The sequence below is a fragment of the Arachis ipaensis genome, chromosome B9, assembly GCF_059453495.1.
Source record: "Arachis ipaensis isolate K30076 ecotype BB chromosome B9, ASM5945349v1, whole genome shotgun sequence".
In the NCBI taxonomy this organism is placed as follows: domain Eukaryota; kingdom Viridiplantae; phylum Streptophyta; class Magnoliopsida; order Fabales; family Fabaceae; genus Arachis; species Arachis ipaensis.
Genome location: NC_142444.1, coordinates 68405643 through 68412204, shown reverse-complemented (window position 1 = coordinate 68412204; position 6562 = coordinate 68405643). Strand labels below are relative to the sequence as shown.

General features: G+C 39.7%; 1 non-coding gene across 1 annotated transcript; it reads right to left on the bottom strand.

Annotated features, from left to right (window-relative positions):
* Positions 1-1122: 1122 nt before the first annotated feature.
* On the bottom strand, positions 1123-1230 carry LOC148544969 (small nucleolar RNA R71). Its single transcript, XR_015901645.1, has one exon. It is a non-coding gene; the product is annotated as a small nucleolar RNA R71 (small nucleolar RNA).
* Between the last annotated feature and the right edge of the window lie 5332 nt (positions 1231-6562).

The following is a 6562-nucleotide window of genomic DNA, read 5'->3' as shown; positions in this document are numbered from 1 at the left end:
TCAAACTTTGAGTTCTAGAATCATATCTTGTGATTTCTTGTGAATCAAGTCATTAATTGTGATTTTGAAAATCAAATCTTTTTCAAAACTAATTTCAATCATATCTTTTCAAAAATATCTCTTTATCTTATCTTTTTCAAAATTTGATTTTAAAATATCTTTTCTAACTTCTTATCTTCTTATCTTTTCAAAATTGATTTTCAAATTTGTTTCAACTAACTAACTAACTTTTTGTTTGTTTCTTATCTTTTTCAAAACTACCTAACTAACTCCCTCTCTCTCTAATTTTCGAAAATATCTTCCCTCTTTTTCAAAATTTCTTTCTAATTAACTAATTATTCTAATTTTTTATTTTAATTCTCGAAAATCACTAACTCTTTTTCAAAAATTATTTTCGAAAATTCTCTCTCTCTTATCTCATTCTATTTATTTATTCATCTACTAACACTTCATCTCACCCAAATTCGAACCCCCTCTTCCATCTGTGTTTGAATTTTTTCTTCTTCTTTTCTTCTATTCACACAGGGACCTCTATACTGTGGTAAAAATGACCCCTATTATTATTATTTTTCTGTCCCTCTTTTTCATATGAGAAGGAGCAAGGACAAGAACATTCTTGTTGAAGCAGATCCAGAACCTGAAAGGACTCTGAAGAGGAAACTAAGAGAAGCTAAATTACAACAATCCAGCAAGCACCTTTCAGAAATTTTCGAACAGGAAGAGGAAATGGCAGCCAAAAATAATAATAATGCAAGGAGGATGCTTAGTGACTTTATTGTACCTAATTCCAATTTACATGGAAGAAGCATCTCCATCCCTGCCATTGGAGCAAACAATTTTGAGCTTAAACCTCAATTAGTTTCTCTGATGCAGCAGAACTGCAAGTTTCATGGACTTCCATCTGAAGATCCTTTTCAGTTCTTAACTGAATTCTTGCAGATATGTGATACTGTTAAGACTAATAAAGTAGATCCTGAAGTCTACAGGCTCATGCTTTTCCCTTTTGCTGTAAGAGACAGAGCTAGAGTATGGTTGGACTCTCAACCTAAGGACAGCCTGAACTCTTGGGATAAGCTGGTCAAGGCTTTCTTAGCCAAGTTCTTTCCTCCTCCAAAGCTGAGTAAGCTTAGAGTGGATGTTCAGACCTTCAGACAGAAAGAAGGTGAATCCCTCTATGAAGCTTGGGAGAGATACAAAGGACTGACCAAAAAATGTCCTTCTGACATGCTTTCAGAATGGACCATCCTGGATATATTCTATGATGGTCTATCTGAATTGGCTAAAATGTCATTGGATACTTCTGCAGGTGGATCCATTCACCTAAAGAAAACGCCTGCAGAAGCTCAAGAACTCATTGACATGGTTGCTAATAACCAGTTCATGTACACTTCTGAGAGGAATCCTGTGAGTAATGGGACGCCTATGAAGAAGGGAGTTCTTAAAATTGATACTTTGAATACCTTATTGGCTCAGAATAAAATATTGACTCAGCAAGTCAATATGATTTTTCAGAGTCTGAATGGAAGGCAAGCTGCATCCAATAGTACTCAAGAGGCATCTTCTGAAGAAGAAGCTTATGATCCTGAAAACCCTGCAATAGCAAAGGTGAAATACATGGGTGAACCTTATGAAAACACCTATAACCCCTCATGGAGAAATCACCCAAATCTCTCATGGAAGGATCAACAAAAGCCTCAACAAGGCTTTATTAATGGTGGAAGAAATAGGTTTAACAATAGTAAACCTTCTCCATCATCCACTCAACAACAGATAGAGAACTCTAAACAAAATACCTCTAATTTAGCAAACTTAGTCTCTGATCTATCTAAGGCCACTGTAAGCTTCATGAATGAAACAAGGTCCTCCATTAGAAATTTGGAAGCACAAGTAGGCCAGCTGAGTAAAAGGATCACTGAAATCCCTCCTAGTACTCTCCCAAGCAATACAGAAGAAAATCCAAAAGAAGAGTGCAAGGCCATTGATATAGCAATCATGGCCGAACTCACAAGAGAGGGTGAATCCCATGGAGGAAGACCTCCTGGGACGTCCAGTGATCAATAAGAAGTTTCCCTCTGAGGAACCAAAGGAATCTGAGACTCATCTAGAGAACATAGAGATTCCATTGAACCTCCTTATGCCATTCATGAGCTCTGATGAGTATTCCTCTTCTGAAGAGAATGAGGATGTTACTGAAGAGCAAGCTGCCAAGTTTCTTGGTGCAATCATGAAGCTGAATGCCAAATTATTTGGTATTGAGACTTGGGAAGATGAACCTCCCTTGTTCACCAATGAACTAAGTGATCTGGATCAACTGACATTGCCTCAGAAGAAACAGGATCCTGAAAAGTTCGTAATACCTTGTACCATAGGCAACATGATCTTTGAAAAGGCTCTGTGTGACCTTGGTTCAGGGATAAACCTCATGCCCCTCTCTGTAATATAGAAACTGGGAATCTTTGGGGTGCAAGCTACTAAAATCTCATTAGAGATGGCAGACAATTCAAGAAAACAGGCTTATGGACAAGTAGAGGATGTGTTAGTAAAGGTTGAAGGCCTTTACATCCCTGCTGATTTCATAATCCTTGATACTAGGAAGGATGAGGATGAATCCATCATCCTTGGAAGACCTTTCCTAGCCACAGCAAGAGCTGTGATTGATGTTGACAGAGGTGAATTAGTCCTTCAATTGAATGAAGACTCCCTTGTGTTTACAACTCAAGGTTACCCTTCTGTAAACATGGAAAAGAGGCACAGTAAGCTTCTCTCAAAACAGAGTCAACCAAAGCCCCTACAGTCAAACTCTAAGTTTAGTGTTGGGAGGCCACAACCAAACTCTAAGTTTGGTGTTGGGAAGTCTCAACAATACTCTGAACATCTGTGAGGCTCCATGAGAGCCCACTGTCAAGCTATTGACATTAAAGAAGCGCTTGTTGGGAGGCAACCCAATTTTTATTTATCTAATTTTATTTTTCTTGTTCTTTCATGTTTTATTAGGTTCATGATCATGTGGAGTCATAAAATAAATATAAAAATTGAAAACGGAATCAAAAACAGCAGAAGAAAAATCACACCCTGGAGGAAGACCTTACTGGCGTTTAAACGCCAGTAAGAAGCATCTGGCTGGCGTTCAACACCAGAACAGAGCATGGTTCTGGCGCTGAACACCCGAAATGGGTAGCATCTGGGTGTTTGAACGCCAGAATTGCACCCTGGAGAAGAGCTGGCACTGAACGCCCAGAACAAGCATGGTTCTAGCGTTCAACGCCAGAAATGGGCAACAAATGGGCGTTCAACGCCCAGAACAAGCACCAATCTGGCGCTGAACGCCCAGAGTTGTGTGCAAGGGCATTTTGCATGCATAATTTGGTGCAAGGTTGTAAATCCTTGAACACCTCAGGATCTGTGGACCCCACAGGATCCCCACCTACCTCCACTCACTTCTTCTCACCCCTCTTTCACACAATCCCATAAACACTCTTCCCCAAAACTCTTCACCAATCACCTCAATCTCTCTTCCCTATCACCACTTCACCACTCACATCCATCCACTCTTCCCCATAAACCTACCTCATAAACCCCACCTACCTTCAAAATTCAAAATCAATTTCCCACCCAAAACCCACCCTTATGGCCGAACCTTACCCCCCTCCCTTCCCTATATAAAGCCCTCCATTCTTCTTCATTTTCACACAACACAACCCTCTCTTCCCCTTCTTGGCCGAATACACCCCTCCCCCCTCTCCTCCATATTTTCTTCTTCTTCTTCATCTATTCTTTCTTCTCTTACTCGAGGGCAAGCAATATTCTAAGTTTGGTGTGGTAAAAGCATAAGCTTTTTGTTTTTCCATTACCATTGATGGCATCCAAGACCGGAGAATCCTCTAGAAAAGGGAAAGGGAAGACAAAAGCTTCCACCTCCGAGTCATGGGAGATGGAAAGATTCATCTCCAAAGCTCATCAAAACCACTTCTATGATGTTGTGGCCAAGAAGAAGGTGATCCCCGAGGTCCCTTTCAAGCTCAAGAAGAATGAGTATTCGGAGATCCGACATGAAATCCAAAGAAGAGGTTGGGAAGTTCTAACAAACCCCATCCAACAAGTCGGCATCCTAATGGTTCAAGAGTTCTAGCCAATGCATGGATCACTAGGAACCATGATCAAAGTAAGAACCCAAACCCAAAGAATTATATTACAATGGTTCGGGGGAAATACTTAGATTTTAGTTCGGAAAATGTGAGGTTGGCGTTTAACTTGCCTATGATGCAAGGAGATGCACGCCCCTACATTAGAAGGGTCAACTTTAATCAAAGGTTGGACCAAGTCCTCATGGACATATGTGTGGAAGGAGCTCAATGGAAGATTGACTCCAAAGGCAAGCCGGTTCAATTAAGAAGACTGGACCTCAAGCCTGTGGCTAGAGGATGGTTGGAATTCATCCAACGCTCCATCATCCCCACTAGCAACCGATCTGAAGTTACTGTGGATCGGGCCATCATGATCCATAGCATCATGATTGGAGAAGAAGTAGAAGTTCATGAAGTCAACTCCCTTGAACTCTACAAAATAGCCGAAAAGCCCTCTCCTGGGGCAAGGCTAGCTTTTCCTCATCTTATTTGCCATCTATGTTACTCAGCTGGAGCTTTCATAGAAGGAGACATTCCCATTGAGGAAGAGAAGCCCATCACTAAGAAAAGGATGGAGCAAGCAAGAGAGCCCATTCATGGATCTCAAGAGACGCATGAAGCTCATCACCATGAGATCCCGGAGATGCCTCAAATGCATTTTCCTCCACAAAAATATTGGGAGCAAATCAACACCTCCCTAGGAGAATTAAGTTTCAACATGGGACAACTACGGGTGGAACATCAAGAGCACTCCATCATCCTTCATAAAATAAGAGAAGATCAAAAAGCAATGAGGGAGGAGCAACAAAGACAAGGAAGAGACATAGAAGAGCTCAAGGACATCATTGGTTCCTCAAGAAGGAAATGCCACCATCACTAAGGTGGACTCATTCCTTGTTCTTACATTCTCTGTTTTTCGTTTTCTCTATGTTAAGTGCTTATCCATGTTTGTGTCTTCATTACATGATCATTAGTATTTAGTAACTTTGTCTTAAAGTTATGAATGTCCTATGAATCCATCACCTCTCTTAAATGAAAACTATTTTAATTCAAAAGAACAAGAAGTACATGAGTTTTGAATTTATCCTTGAACTTAGTTTAATTATATTGATGTGGTGACAATGCTTCTTGTTTTCTGAATGAATGCTTGAACAGTGCATATGTCTTTTGAAGTTGTTGTTTAAGAATGTTAAATATGTTGGCTCTTGAAAGAATGATGATAAGGAGACATGTTATTTGATAATCTGAAAAATCATAAAAATGATTCTTGAAGCAAGAAAAAGCAGCAAAGAACAAAGCTTGCAGAAAAAAAAAATAGCGAAAAAAATAGAAAGAAAAAAAAAACAAAAGAAAAAGCAAGCAGAAAAAGCCAAAAGCTCTTAAAACCAAGAGGGAAGAGCAAAAAGCCAATAACCCTTAAAACCAAAAGGCAAGGGTAAATAAAAAGGATCCCAAGGCTTTGAGCATCAGTGGATAGGAGGGACTAAAGGAATAAAATCCTGGCCTAAGCGGCTAAACCAAGCTGTCCCTAACCATGTGCTTGTGGCGTGAAGGTGTCAAGTGAAAACTTGAGACTGAGCGGTTAAAGTCAAGGTCCAAAGCAAAAGAAGAGTGTGCTTAAGAACCCTGGATACCTCTAATTGGGGACTTTAGCAAAGCTGAGTCACAATCTGAAAAGGTTCACCCAATTATGTGTCTGTGGCATTTATGTATCCAGTGTTAATACTGGAAAAACAAAGTGCTTAGGGCCACGGCCAAGACTCATAAAATAGCTGTGTTCAAGAGTCATCATACTGAACTAGGAGAATCAATAACACTATCTGAACTCTGAGTTCCTATAGATGCCAATCATTATGAACCTCAATGGATAAAGTGAGATGCCAAAACTATTCAAGAGGCAAAAAGCTACAAGTCCCGCTCATCTGATTGGAGCTATGTTTCATTGATAGTTTGGAATTTATAGTATATTCTCTTCTTTTTATCCTATTTGATTTTCGGTTGCTTGGGGACAAGCAACAATTTAAGTTTGGTGTTGTGATGAGCGGATAATTTATACGCTTTTTGGCATTGTTTTTAGTATGTTTTTAGTAGAATCTAGTTACTTTTAGGGATGTTTTCATTAGTTTTTATGTTAAATTCACATTTCTGGACTTTACTATGAGTTTGTGTGTTTTTCTGTGATTTCAGGTATTTTCTGGCTGAAATTGAGGGACTTGAGCAAAAATCAGATTCAGAGGTTGAAGAAGGACTGCTGATGCTGTTGGATTCTGACCTCTCTACACTCAAAATGGCGTGCTTCCAATTGCGTTGGAAAGTAGACATCCAGGGCTTTCCATCAATATATAATGGTTTATACTTTGGTCGAGTTTAGATGACGTAAAAGGGCGTTTAACGCCAGTTCTACGCTGCTGTCTGGAGTTAAACGCCAGAAACACGTC